We start from the raw sequence: 15742 nt of genomic DNA, 5'->3' as shown, positions 1-15742 counted from the left end.
AGTTTTAATATCTATCTGCTCGTCGCCACAATTCTTATGGACACACACATGTATAGGCACATATACGCTCACTGAGACAGCTTGACAGATGTAATTGGATACAGATGTATTTCATACAGGAATAGGGCAAAGCACTTCAGAAAACAGGGCCGTGCGTCAGTAGCTTTTGGCCCACCTGGCAGCAAATGTTTTGGCTGATAAGGACAGAGCATTGTTAGCTTTGGATCCTTTACTCCAAGAGGGGAAAAAATCATGCGTTGCTACTGTTACATATTATAAATCATGAGCTTCTCAGCAGCCAATTGGCAGCCAGGATTCCCCAATGTTCTCACTTTGTTAACAGTGCCAGCTTATGCTGCTTTCAGAGCACGGGGGATCACAGTTCACTGGATGACTTTTTGTTCCATTTAGCCAGAGGAGATTGTCTCTAAGAAACCAATTATGTAAATCAATAAATAAACCATAAGCTGATAATAGTAACTACAGAATTAAACACTCATTAGGGTTCAGATCAACGTTTTATTATCTGACAAATGAAGTCTATGAGTCGTATTGCCACCCACTAACATTGCTCTTATGCTATTATAACTCCATCCATCTCAATGGAATGGCACTTGATGGACGTGAGAGGAGAACCAAGTGCTGTAAGACGTGTGACAAGGATAGTTCATGTGATGAGAGGCACGATGGCTGAAAATGGTATTTGTTCCGAAAGGCAGCCCTTAAAGTTTGATTGCACTGTAGGAAACCATTGTATCCCTTTCACCATTTGGCAATCACAGCTTTGCTTAGCCTTTTGCTTAAGCCTTTCATGACCTCCCCAACTGCTGCTCTGTCCTGTGAGGGAAAGTTTTTGAAAAGGTCGTGGCAAAGCAGTTCTCAAGTCATCTGTTTTCCTCTGGCTTCCTGAATCCTTATCCATCTGCTGTCTCCTTTTCATCAGACCTGAATAGCGAGGTCTCTTTTTTTCCTCCAAAAAGCTAAAACGCCAGAGGCCTGGAGATGTTGGGTGATTGTTTTTTCCCCATGTCCCTTTCAGAGGCTTTAGGGGTCGCCTGGTTTTTTCTCACTTTATACACCACTTCCGCTTTGTGGCTTTATATCATGTCAACCCTCCCCCAGCCAAAACAGAATGTAGGGGGCTCCCTTAAGAACCTACCAATGCCTCACTTTTCATCAGTCAGAGAGGTCATTTGATTGATGAGCAATGCAAGGCCTCTCTGTCCCCTTTCAGCTCCTGGTAAAACCTGGTAAGAAAAGCCCAGGAACTAAACTCTGGCATAGGCCTTGCAGAGCACTATACCCAGCTCCTCCTTACCATGTTAGCTGCAGCATGGTAGAACACGAACAGATTTTTAATAATTGCATTGGAGGTTGGAGAAGATCCTGGGGAGATCATGCAAAGATTTCTAAAGACACCTGGGCCATGCCCTGTAGAACATTTTTAACCCTGCCAGTGGCAGAAAGATTAAGGAGGGATTTCTTAATTCATGTTTCCAAGATTACCTCTATTTGTTCAACATGGCTGAGCACAATTGCATTGTCCCTATCAAGGGACAGATTCAGTAGGTCAGTGTTTTTCATAAATCAGTACTTGTGAGAAGGGACTGGAGACCACCTGACTAGGATCCACTACAGCAGAGAAAGGGCAGAGGATCTACTTCTGCTGCTACGTGTGAATTCTCTGGTTATTTGTTGTTGTTCTGAACCACTGTATCTCTCCCTTCCCCCAGTGGCAGATTTAGAGTTAGTGGGGCCCTGTGTCCAGCTTTATTTTCCCTCCCCCTTGGGACACAGCCAAGAAAAAGAACATTCTCTCTTATCTCCCCCCCTGTTTTTCATTCTTTTTTTCTTCATCCTCCTCCTATATTATAAATAATGGGAAGTAAATGAAAATAAAGTGAGGTACCTTGATTGGGGCAGGGGGTTGGGATGCAGGAGGAGGTGCGGGGGGTGGGCTCTGGTTTGGAGCAGGGGGTTGGGGTGTGGGGATGGGCTCTGGGAGGAAGTTTGGGTGCGGGATGCAGGCTCTGGGCTGGGGCAGGAGGTTGGGGTGTCGGAGGGGTGAGGGGTGCAGGCTCTGGGCTGGGGCAGGGGTTGGGGGGCAGAAGCGGGGTAGAGGGGTGGTGCTTACCTCCGGTGGGGTGGCTCCCAAAGCAACCGGCCACACACACTCCTCCGGCAGTAGCTCCTAGGTGGAGGGCTCCAGGGGGTCTCCGCACACTGCTGCATGCAAGCGCCACCCCCACAGCTGATCTCCCATTGGCTGCAGTTCCTGGCCCATGGGAGCTGCGGAGTTGGTGCTCGGGGCGGGGGCAGTGTGCAGAGACACACACACACTCCCCCCTCCGGGGGTCACGGGGACATGCCAGCTGCTTCCGGGTGTGAAGCAGTGCAGAGGGAGGAAGGCAGAGTAGGCAGGGAGCTGCCTTAGCCCTGCTGCTGGCACATCTCTGTGCGCCCCTTGGGGGGGAGGGGGAAGGAGATCTCCATGCGCTGCCGGGGGCGGGGACAGTGCGCGGAGCCGCCTTCCCTCCACCACCCCACCAGGGGCATGCAGAGATATGCCAGCAGCCGGCCACTTCCGGGAGCAGCGTGGGACCACCAGCCATAGCATGCACTCAGCCTGCCTGCCTGAGCCCTGCTGCGCCATCAGCCAGGACTCGGGGGCAGGTTGTCAGATATTTGTCCTGCTTTTTCAGGCCCCCCCCCGTTATTGGGGGGCCCTGTGCCACCCCACGGTTTGTTTCATGGTAAATCCGCTCCTGCCTTCACCCCTTCAAAATGTGCATGTTTTGGAATGGAAAGAAAGAAAGAAAAATACATGGACAGACATTTTTGGAAGAGGATTCTGCCAGTTTAATAGCACAGCCTGATCTATGTGTGGTTTCATGGTCACTTATTTCCCAGCCTTTTTCACTGGGAAAGAATGTCCCCCCTGCCATAGTTTTACAGGCGCATGTTTATCTATCTGGGGGGCTATCACTCCAATTAAGAATGTGCAGTCGATTCCCTGTTAACTGTTTCACATAAGCAAGTTGAACAAAGTTAGACTATGAAGAAAAACAACTCCTAAAAACGGAAGGGCAGCAGCAGCAACTGGAGACAGCAGAGGGTCAATACCCGCTCTCGCGTGTCTGGCTCTTCTTTGTGTTCTGCAGCCACTGGCGTAAGTGTGCAACTACACAAACACACATGCACCCACACAGAACTGTTACGTGCACACATAACAGGCATGTGCACACTTACACATATAAGTAAATGTGCACGCAGACCCACATGTACACATACAAGTCCATGCGCACACATACAAATCACATGTATCCACACATACAAACAGCATGTTCACATGTGCACATACAGCAAGACACACAAAAGCCTATCTAGCCCTACATGCAAGTTTGCACACACAAGGACATGAACACAGAGCGAGAGAGAGCGCACTAATGAGTTATTATTATTTAGTTATAGACTGAAGCTCTTTTGAAAGGTACTCAGGAAATCTTTGGCCAAAGTGACAAACGAACAGAAAAGAAGTCCCTAAACAAACTAACTAACTTTAGCACTGGAAATGATAAATGAGGAAATGAGATTTACTATTTCCTTCTGAATCTCTACATCTAATTCCCCACAGATTTCCTATTGGCTACAATCACTGAAGAGAGAAAAGATCCCAAGTGGGGTGGCATTAACCACAGTGTATATTGGTTCACAGCACAAAATATTATGTGTCAGCAAAGTACAAATACAGAAATAGTTTCTGAAGATTTGCATAAAAGTTAGCATGGAACCTCCTCCCTCCCTCTCATCTCTAGTCTTTACATTTTTCTAAGGCTTAGCATGCCAGACCCTGTCAGGAGGTTGCCGAGAGGTCTAAGATATGTATTCAGGGTTCTGCCATCTATAATTCTCAGTTCTCTTTCCCAGTGTAGATTCATGTATACAGCTTCCATTGATATCAGTCACATATGGAACCTAGACCCCAATCCAGCAAGCACATGCTCAACATTAAGCACATAAGTCATGCTATTGTCCCCCCCATGCTTAAATAAGAACATGGCTAAATGCTTTGCTGGATCAAGGTCCTAAGAGGAACCATGCTGTACTTGGCCATGGTGTCTTGATAGGAAAATGTCCTTGTTTCTAAAGGTGAGTGGGAGATAATTGACCTCTTGAAGACTCAGCATTCCGTTCGATGGGCTAATATTTCCTCTTGAACCTGGCAATAAAAACCCTCCTTGTAGTCCTCAGGGAGTTGCTCATCATATCCAGTACTTTGCTGTTTGGATTTGTGTAGCATATACATCCTATTTTTAAGTATGTGTAGAAATTTTTTATGGTTCAGGGCAGTTGCTTACGTGGTACTATATAGGACTAATTATAAGCCCTAATTAGAGGCCAGAGGGCAAGGCTATACTACAATTAAATGTGACTTTCTCAACCATTATTGAGACCCTTTTGTCTGTCACGGAGAATTTTAAATGAACCTTAGCCCAAAGAAGGCTACGTACAATACAATCTTTCCATCAACAGTGTCAGGACATCTTTGGAATCTACTGAAACTGCCCAGTTTTCCTTTTCGCTGGAAATCCCCAGGGTCGTGAAATCTTGGTTATTAATCTTCACAATATACAAACATGTCAGTAAAACTTGAAGCAACCCACAAAATCCCATGGTAAATCCTGGGGTATGCAAAACCTCATACACTGCACATGACAGGTTGGTACCAAGTCAACGATAGTCCTTTCCTGTCTGGAACTAGACAGAAGGGTTGCTTTTGGTTTTGTCTTTAACCCGCTTCTTTGGTTAAACCTGTCCATAGGATGAACTTTAGCATACAGTAGGGCCTAGTTATCCTCAGCTACAGGAAAAAATTGTTTAGTCTAACTGTAAGGAATTGCTTCAGGAATAAAGTTCATGCATGGGGGGGGGAGCTACATGGGGAGGAAAACCAAATAAATCAGTACAGACTCCCCAATTTTACAACAGATTGCTGACAGGGCCTTTTATGGAAATAACAGGTTACTGCGTAGTGTGTAGTCATGTGCCAGCCAGACCCGGAATGCCAAGAGATAGGAAAGGGGGGAATACATCGAAGATTTATCCAGAGATGAAAGGAAGCCGATACGCTCCGGTATAGCGTATTGGCAAGAGCCAGTGCGCCGTACCGGACCAGCTTCCCCAGGTGGCAATTTAAAGGGCCTGGGGCTCCCAGCAGTGGCTAGAGCCCTGGGCCCTTTAAATTGCCACCAGAGCTCCACTGCCGGAGCCCCCGGGTAGCGGTAGCGGCATCAGGCGCCCCGGGCCCTTTAAATGGCCCCCAAGCCCCAGGGCTCCCAGCTGCCTCTGCAGCTGATAGCTCCGGCAGTGATTTAAAGGGCCCAGGGCTCCCAGCCACCACTACTGCAGCTGGAGCCTGGGGCTCTTTAAATCTCGATTTAAAGGGTCTGGGGCTCTAAAGGTCCCACCCCTTCCAGTTGAGGCCCTGCCCCCTGCTCAGGACTCCAGCATACCAGTAAGTCCTTTAAATTACTTTAACTCCTGGATTTATCTCTAGCTTTATTAATAATTAGCATTCCTCAACATTTTCCTCAACCATCTAGGCTTCTGAATCTCCCACCAAATGTCAGAGTAGGCCACAGCTGCCTCTCTAGAGCAATATAAGGGGGGAGGGATAGCTCAATGGTTTGAGCATTGGCCTGCTAAACCCAGGGTTGTGAGCCCAGTCCTTGAGGGGGTCATTTAGGGATCTGGGGCAAAAATCTGTCTGGGGATTGGTCCTGCTTTGAGCAGGGGGTTGGACCTCCTGAGGTCCCTTCACAACCCTGATAGTCTAAGGCACTCTCTCTAACCTCTCCCATAGTAGTGCAAGGAAGAGAGCTCCTTTCCTTTTGCTTCTGCTGAGTCGCCATCCCTCATTCACATTCGTTAGTATTAGGGGGTACAATATTCCTGCTGGGACTGGCCTAGAAGGTTCAGCCACATACAACAGATGAAGTTGCCAGAAGCATTCAATATCACAACACATGCATTCTCTGCGGACAAACTTGAAACATGCAGCAGCACAGCAGGTGGGTGTCGCTGGATACAGCACAGCATATTCTGCACTATGGCAGGGGCAAGCTACCAGAACAATGGAGGCACAGAGAGGTGAGGTGACTCAGCTGCAAAACCAGTCAGAGCTGGGAACAGAATCTGGGCCTCCTGGCTCCCAGGCTAGCGCCCTAGCTGCACTGCCTACTGACAGGTTGTTGACTGTGACTGTTCATTGGAATCTTTTCTCTCTTTCTTTTCTTATCTTTAAAACCTGCTCATGGAGTAGGTACGGGGTGGAAGGAAAGTGAAGGAAACTTCCCCAGCAACCCTTCCAAAGGAAGTCTGAGGATGGCGCATCCTTTCTCCGATTTTTTTGCTCTTCTCGGGGTGAATCATTGTTATTTTATCTCGCATTCCGCCGCAGTAGCCCATCAGTTTGCTCAATGTCTAAGTAGTTCTCAGACCAGAGCAAAAGCCAGAGGCATTGCCCCTCAGATGATAGTGCTTAAGAGTAAGACAACTCCATGTCTAAGTCACATCAGCACAATACGGGCGCAGGCAAAGTGACAGCTTTTTGCATTCGCAAAGCACTCATTTGTATGCACAAACCCGGCCTTTGCCCTGCAGACAGGTCAATGTGCACGCACTTGCCTATTTCAACATGGTCGGGTACTGTAATTGGAAAAGTGAGTCCTATGTGATTATTTTAAATAAAAAAATTCACCCGGGAGGCGTGGGGGGGAAGGAATCATGACTGAAAACAATGACTGTTGTCAGCCAGCGGCCTGTCTCACTGATTTAATGTGATTGACATGAAATGCTTCAGCGTGCTGACCTATGCATGGCTAAATGTTAACAAATGGGCAATATCCCAATGACAGCAGAATGCCACCGAGCCTGATGTGATATCAATAAGTGTTAAGTATTGCAGTGAGTGATTGTGTTAAGAGTTGAGGCAGGCCATGCAGAAACAGTAATTAATTAGGCACAAAACACAACTACAGTCATTGTCCAGGGAGAACTGAGAAACAGAGGGGGAGAAGAAATGGGCAGGTTCTTGGGAGTCACTTGTTCTTAAATTTTAAATGTATGGAGTAATATCAGGGGACACACTCCATGTCTATTATGGGCTCTATTACTGTGCATTGTCTATGTATTTAGTCTTTCTGTCTCCATGTTCTGGCATCCACAACATAGCACTGACCACTTTTGTAGCATTGCCTGCCTGGTGCAAACAGGCCTTATTTAACCCAATGGTGTTGATCTAAGAAGATTATCAATGAGCTCTGCTACCATGCAAAACTCTGCCCACTTGTCTCGTAGCTTTTATCCAGGCAAGCTGCTGTACTATTTGAGGTTGAGGCAGGAGCTTTCCCAGCCAGATGGGGAATGGAAGGAGAGGAGCAGAAGAAGGAGAAAGGCAATATTTGCAATGTTTATAAACTGGCAAACACAGCAGTTGCCCAATCGCTGGGATTATTTTGGCCATGCTCAGTCTACTTACATGAGCCATTCAAGGTCTCCCTCGTTCAGGCACCTGGGTTTGGATCATGTACATAAGCCACATCTTCAATATTGCAGCTCCATGTCTTCATGAGGCCTCTTGCTACCACGCCTGATTACACTGTTTTCAAAGAAACATTTCTAATTAACCTGTCCTATCCACACTAGTTTCAGTTGAAAAGTCCCACATTGTCATGGGGTTGGGGATGGATCCAAGCTGCAAAATTCAAATCTTGATTTTTATCAGCCTAAAATCTAGGTGTGTTCAGAACTGAGGTTTGGGTTGAGGCCTGTTGCTAATTAAACTCAGCTCATCAGCTTGGCAGTTCGTAGTGTTACCCGGGATTCTTTCAGCCCAAAGCTCTTGGTAACTTTTACTCTGTGCAAGGTGGTGTCAGGAAGTAGATCAGGGGAGACACAGCCGTCCGACTGGCTGGCACAAACAGGACAACACAAGAGTGCTTTCGCTTAAAGCTAAACTTTTCTTAGTCTCAAGCACTTACACACGTCCGCAACAGGTTAGTAAAACACCCACAACCCTCAATAATTACCAAAGCTGAGTGTGGCTCTCGAGTGGCACAGCAGCAGCAGGCCGTCTGCTGCTGGGGACTGCACGATGTATCCAGAGGGAGAGTCCAGAAGAGTCCAACTACCTCAAACTTTCCCCCCTTATTTATACATTAGTAATAGAATGACATGTCCCTTAAAGAAAACTTGTTAAGCAAGCAGTTCAATTGTCAAGCAAGAGGCTTCCTTTTTATTATTGATTAACCAGGTGTGGGTTTTTCCCAGAGTTTAGAGCCTTGAGACCCTGTTAGACGTATTCCTGAGGGCACATCCTGCTCTTCTAAGATGCATGTATCAGCAACTTCAACACAATTCTTATGAGGAAGGATGCGGGGTCAAGCTGCCCTTGCTGTGGCACCCAAACCCCCTCCCCTCCTTCTGTAGTTAAGCTAAGGGCCTGCTGACTTGGCTGCTTTTAGCAATAAGCAACAGTGGGTTCAGACACTTTACTGGTTTGCTGACATCTCCCTGTATAATAGGACATGTCATCTTCAAGGTATCCCACACGCTACACAAAGGAATGAGTAAGATAGTAGCTGGCAGTGGTCCTGCTAGTGAAATATCTTCATATCTGACTATTTAGGTTCACAGGCCAAAAGTGTTTCAATAAGAAAACAGCAAGAAATATGTATTTTACAATTAGTGATTTTTATTTATTTATTTATTTGCTTATGCTGTACAGAAAATTTGCTTCTTAAATTTTACCTTGTTCTTGAAAACGTTCACTTTGAAATGTTTCATAGAAGTTCGTACCCACAGGTGCTAAATGTACTATCTGTATCCTGTATGCTTGCATATATATATACCTGCCTCCACTACATGCATCCGACGAAGTGGGTATTCACCCACGAAAGCTCATGCTCCAATACGTCTGTTAGTCTATAAGGTGCCACAGGCCTGTTTGCTGCTTTTACAGATCCAGACTAACACAGCTACCCCTCCGATACTATCTGTATCCTGGTACTCAGTGCTGCTCTGTACTGGAGATTGCAAGACAAGTACCTCCCAAACACGTTCCTACTATTACTGAGGAAGACCAAGAATTTAATAAAAGAAATACAAAAGAAGTACCGAAGGGATGCTTTCCCTCATAGTTGGGAAGTGCAGCATTAACAGAAAGCTGCATGAGATTCTTAATGCCAAGCGTTGTGTTTTATTATTTGAAAGGTGAGTTCACGCAAGCCTGGTACCTTCTGCATCAGACAGAAAACAGGAAAAAAGTAAAACATAAATCCTAAGATCAGGAACTTTCTATATAACCAAGAACAGTCTTATTTTCCCATGTAAAGGCAAGATTCAGAATTGCTACATCTTGCTGCCTAGTTGTGATGGGATCTTTATCTGAATTACAGCAACATGCAGTTTATTAGTGATGACATTTTCCCTCTTCCTAAACCTATTCTATGCGCGCGTATATCAAAATAGAAACAGATATCTTTGCAGCCAAAGGAAAGAGACAATAAAATCATTCCCCCCCGTGCCACCAATGCCACCCAAGTGAAATCACTTTTCAGAATGTCTTTAGAGTTAAATGTCTGTGTGATTTATACAGGTGTTTCCTTGGCTTCCTTTTTTAAATTGCCACAAATAGTGTTCTTTTTCCCGAGAGAGGCTTTCTTCGCTTTGTGATCTTGACACAAGTTAGGAGAATAGCATGATGAGACTTTGTGACTGCTTAGACTCTGGGAGAGATTAAATCAGGCACAAACTCAACTTCCAGGGTTTTTATACATCACGTTTGTCCTTATACTCACCACGGAACAACTACTCTTCTCCAAAGTGATGGAAGGTGGAGAATGGAGACCCATGGATGGTACAGCAGGCGCTACAGTGTCTGATAATAATGAAACTGGAGATAAAGTAATAGCCTTTGCAGGATTTCTGCACCAATATTTGGTGGCACATAATGAGGACTTCATTTTACCATAGGCAGAATGAAGGTCTGATGAAGATAATGAAGACAACATCCAACTATCTATTTATCTAATTAGGTTTTAATATGGTGCCCATAACCATGGCACCTAGTTCACATGGATTTCGAAGCTTTCAAAACAGACTGTAACATAATTTGGATTTACCTGAACTTCAGAAAATACTAAATTTCGCAGTTTATTGGACAGAAGTATACCTTAGCAGCTGGACAAAATTAACAGCATCGTAAATTGCTGCAGCAAATCTCCTAGTCCTCTGGATTAAGCAGTAAGATTCTTCTAAGCTTGTATGTCCTGACATAAACTGAGACTATTGTGTTACAGAAATAAAAAATTAAGAGAATTTCTGTACAGTTTAGAATAATAGTCTTGCAGTGGCCTCTGTGTAGTGAACATGAAGCCTTAGCTCCTAGATTTGAACTGTATAGAATGATTGGCGTGTGAATTTTTAGACTTCTGTCTAAGGTACTTGTATGGCCTCCGTTACTGAAATATCTGAGCACCTCCCAGTATTTGTCCTTCCAACACCTTGTGAGATAGAGTAGTGCTTGTATCCCCATTATTCACATGGGATCTGAGGCAGAGTGGCACAGATTATTAAAGGTATTTAAGCATATCTCTGTTCAGCATTGCAATGCCTAGCTGACTTAGGAGCTGAAGGATCATTTTCAAAAGTGATTTAGACATTTAGGAACCTAAATCCCATTGACTTTCGGGGAGACTTAGGTTCCTAAATGTGTTGTCATGTTTGAAAATAAGACTTAGTCTCCTAAGTCAGCTAGGCATTGCAACTAGAGTGGGATGAAATTTTTCAGCAAATAGTTTATTCACTGAATAATGCAGTTTGGGGTTGATTGAAAGTGTTCATGCTTTCTGCTTGAATTTGGCAAATAATTTCAGCTGGAAAAAAAGTATTTTTTCCCAAAAAATTGATTTTTTTCCAAAAATGTTTCTATTCAACATTTTCAAAACAAAACATTTTTACTTTTTGTTTCAAGTGATGTTTTCTTTAAATGATAACATCTGGCCAATCGTTAGAGTCCTTTGGAAGCTGCTGTTCTTCTCACCTTGTCTGGGTTTCTTTTAACTAAATGTTCTTTGGTTAAAACCAAACTGCAGCTCCATTCCAGCTAAATGCATCAAAATACTGAAAAGGCACCAAGCTACGAAAACGGTGAAATGACAATGAAATAGGATTGGAGTCCTGACACAGGGATTAAACCCCATTGCCCCAACACTGTTTTCTCTGCACAACCTGGCTTGGTTAGCAGGTGTCCATTTAAGTGGGGAATGAATCAGGAAACAGCCCCAAAAATGTTACCTACCCTTAAAAGCAGGGCCGGATTAACTCTCCTGTGGGCGTGGGGCTATTCGATTTTGTGAGGCTCCTGTATACAAGTCGTTTTCCTAATTTAAAACAAAATGATCACAATTATGGCATCAAGGCTATTAACGCTATACTAAACTTGCCTTTTAATTAACATGAAACCGTTCCGTGGTTACATTTCAGTCTTAAAACATAGAATACAGTTAAGTTAATTCAAAATCGCCTACTTCTTACCTTAGAACAGCTGTTATATTAGTTTCTTTCTGGGAGGGAGTTTGGGTGCAGGAGGGGGCTCCAGGCTGTCAGGAGGCAATGATGTGCTCAGCTACCTCCTGGATCAGCCTAGGAGTTGTGAAAGCACCAATACATTATTTCCCTCTTTATAGACCCCTGAGAACTTGGTGAGTCTAATCCAGGAGCATGCGGCAGGTGAATACAACACTTTGAAGCCAGGCACAGGACTGGGAATAGCATCTTTACTCCTGGAGGCAAACACCCCCAAAACAAATCATATTAGTGTCCCATTAATGGTAGATCAGAGCAGAGTTTAGTAAAGGATCAAAGAGCCATTGCAGAAACTATAAGAAACAGTTCCAACCTTTGTCCATCCCCTGATCAAGAACCTTGCTCAGATTCACATTAGTTCAGACCAGACCCTTACTCTCCCCTTTGTTGCCACAGTTGCAGACTTTGCTAGTTGTAACAGCCTACCCTTGCTAGGGCAAGGTGCGTGTCTAATTGGAAAACGTGCATGATCTGTATACTGGGGTTCCTCTTACAGGATCTTCTGGGCCATGTCAGGGTAGCAGGGCATTGCCAGTGTTTTGTGGCATCGGAAATCTGTGTCACAAGATGTTTATGGGTCATTGCAATCCTGTGGGCATGAGAGATGGTGCCAAAGTTTTCTGGGCAAGGAATGAAGGAACGTGGAGGAACCTCAAGAAATTCAAATAAATCTGTTCTGAGCATGTGAGCTTATGTAAATGGCACCTCTGACCTTCATCTGTCACATGACTCACAGGAATGAATGCAGTCAACCAAGTCCCTTCCTTCAACAAGTTCTCATTGGCATGACCTCCGCTGTGGAAACATTCCCCACCAGGGACAATCCATAGTGAAACCTAAACCATGTCTGTACACAGGGTGAATGAGTGCCCAACGTCTGTCATTAAACACACTGAGTTTGACACTCCAGCCAGCCTCCAAGTTCCAGCACTTTTGAGAGATCCATAGATACACACAATGACTAACATCGCAGGGACTCTTGGCCCAGGCCTTATCAGCTCTTTTGCCAGGGTGACTCAAAGGAGATAGCTGCAGCCTTTGAAGCCTTTGAGCTGGGCTGTGGAATTCTGACCACTCATTAGCATTCCAGCCACTCCAGGAATATAGCAGGGAGTGTTCCATTGGAACTCATGTGATGCACTCTTCCAGGCATTAACCATCTCATTTACTTTCATTCACTGCAGTTGGGACAGGGCATCAGGATTTGGCATCCTTGCCACATGAACTTTTTATATTTTTTATTTTGTTTTTTAGGCTTTTCTATGGCCCTCATGACCCTAGTTTCTGAGCACATCTCAGGTATTAATGAATTTATCATCACAACACCCTAGTGAGATAGATCTCTATTAATATCCCCAATTTACACATGGGGGGGCTGATGCACAGGGATATAAGGGATTTGCCCAAAGATTAGTGGTAGAGCTAGGATTAGAACCCAGATCATCTTATTCCCAGTCTAGTACCTTTACATCTGATGTCTCACTCAGTAATTTGCTACACTTATCATTGTCCAGTCTTTCCCTTCCAGCTAAAAAAAAAAAAAAAAAAAAAAGGTATCAGTATAGAACGATCCAGGAGAAACTTAGGTGATGGGTAAAGAAACAGATGAAGAATTTTAAAGAGAACTAGCTTTCAAATGAGAATAGAATGACATTAAATATGTTATTTGTCATCTGCGGGGGAAGCCAGCGGAGAGCTCACTTGATCCCATCTGGAGCCCCATAAACACAATGTTGCTTGCTTTAGATTTCTCTCTCAGAAGCAGACCCATGAGGATTCTTGTCTAGTCAGAAGTGAAATATGAAATCACTTTGCATCTTAGCTTAAACAAAGGTCAAAGTTGGAGGGTTTCCTCTTGGTGCAGCCTCATGTTGTTGAGGAGATCTTTCTATAACATCTATAGCTTTCTATTTCCTGAGCTGTGTCTGACACTCTCCTATGCACAGATCATTTTAATATTTATATTTCAGTAGTATCCAGAGGCCTCAGTCACAAGCAGGGCTCCATCATGCTAAGAGCTGTATAAACCCATATACAGTCTTGGCCCCACAGAGCTTACAGTCTAGGAAGAGAAGTGAAAAAATGAAGATGGATACAGTCAAAAATATACATAGACTTTATATATATATATTACATTAAAATATTGCATTAAAAGAACAACAAGGTTGAAAAATCAAGAAAAGCCAGAATTAAGGCAATCTTTAATTGCATGACCACATATTCTTTTGGCGGTGTTTGTATGAGACTCTGACAATGGATCGGTTGAGGCCAGCATCGCTGGCACAGCAAGAGGGGCGGGGAGGGGATGATGTAATAAGAGACAAGAATGGACAAGCAAGGAGAGCCACAGATGTGACGGAAGATGAGGACAAGAGGCTTGGAAGTCCTATATTGAAACAGGGGCTGCCAGTGGAGGGATTCCAAAGAATGAGGTGGCGTATCAAAATAGTTAGCAGTTGCGTTTTGTATAGACTGGAAGGGGTCATGTAAGAGCTGTGGAGACCCCAAAAGAAGCTACCACTGATTTAACTAAAGACTGAGCAAGACCTTGAGTCTCTTATTGTAGCTAGCAGAGCTGGAATGCTTGGTGCAAAGAGCTATTTCCTGTGAGGAAGCACCAAGGATGATTCATTTTGGGGGCGATGGTAAATGAAAACACGTTGGCATCTTGACTCTTACTTGAATGTGTATTTGAAGGCTTTTAGTTCTTTAGCAGTCTGACGGATCCCATATTGAACCAAAGCTTTGTATCAGAGCACTACAGGGATATGTCACCACCACCATAGCTGAGTGGGTATTCCTGGGTTAAAATAAGGGGTGGACTAAGACACGTTGCCAGAACTCTGCATGTGTGTGTGTAAAACCAGCTCACCATCTGCCATAACCATGCCAAACCCCAAGATATATTATTAATCCTTTAATCTAGTCTTTAAAAAATGCATACATTTTCGAGTTCAGATGCAAGTTTACGGCTCAGTGAGCTGCTGACATACAGTAATTCCATTTACTGTAATGGCTGTACAGTGACAGAGAATTTGGCCTCTGAAGTTTAACCGAAGCATTGGGGTTGGCAGGGTTTTTTTGTTTCAGAACTGAATCAGAACTCGCTATTTAAAAGCAAAACATGACATAAAAATAATAAGCGACACAAATAACGGCGTGCAAATATCAGGTTGTTGCTTAATTCTAGTGAGGAGGGCAGAGGACACTACTTAGGCCCAGTGAGCTAGAAAAATCTTCCATGTGCTCTGAGTTCCCAGGGCGAATTGCTATTTTTAGTAAGACTTCTTGGGCCAGACTCTGCTGTCAGTTACACTGATATAAATCCAAAGTTACACCATCAAAGGCAATTGAGTTGTTTCCAATTTATACTGGTGTGACTGAGAGCAGAATCTGGCACTGTATTCACCAGAGACTCTTCTGAGAACTTGAAGAATAACATCTGGGTGAACTGGAACCAAAACTTTGCATAAAATATTGTGCCTAATACATCAGGGAGTTTATATTGTGAGTCATAAGGTTAACAGATTCTGACAAGATTAGCTAGACCTTTTCCTGTTCACATTCACATTCATCTTGCTGCTGGACTGCACTGGTTTGGCTGGGAAAGCCACAACAGAAACTGATAGGGGTTTCCCAGCAGAAAATAGCTGTAAGAATACCATATTCCAGTTCTGACTGGGTCCAGTTTTGTAGTGTCTTCATTTACTCTGAAAGAAAACAACAGAGGAAAAGCAGCTAAAGGCTCATTAAGTTCCCAGAACTTTCACAGGATTGTGCTAATGTAATAAACATGGATTTAGGTAAAACTGAAAAGCATTTTGGCTGATAGCTGACAACAAATAAGATATGTTCAGGGCCAGCTCCAGGCACCAGCACAGCAAGCAGGTGCCTGGGGCGGCACATCCAGCTCCTTAGCGGCAAGTCCCTCAGTCTCTCTCAGAGGGAAGGACCTGCCGCCGAATTGCCGCCGAGGAATGAAGCAGTGGCAGTAGAACTGACGCCGAAGTGCCACCGATCACAGCTTTTTTTTTCTTTTTTTTTCCCGCTTGGGACGGCAAAAATGCTGGAGCCGGCCCTGGATATGTTTGCT

Source organism: Mauremys reevesii, linkage group 8 (assembly GCF_016161935.1).
Source record: "Mauremys reevesii isolate NIE-2019 linkage group 8, ASM1616193v1, whole genome shotgun sequence".
Lineage (NCBI taxonomy): Eukaryota > Metazoa > Chordata > Testudines > Geoemydidae > Mauremys > Mauremys reevesii.
The sequence above is the reverse complement of the archived record's forward strand: the minus strand, read 5'-3'. Positions refer to the sequence as shown.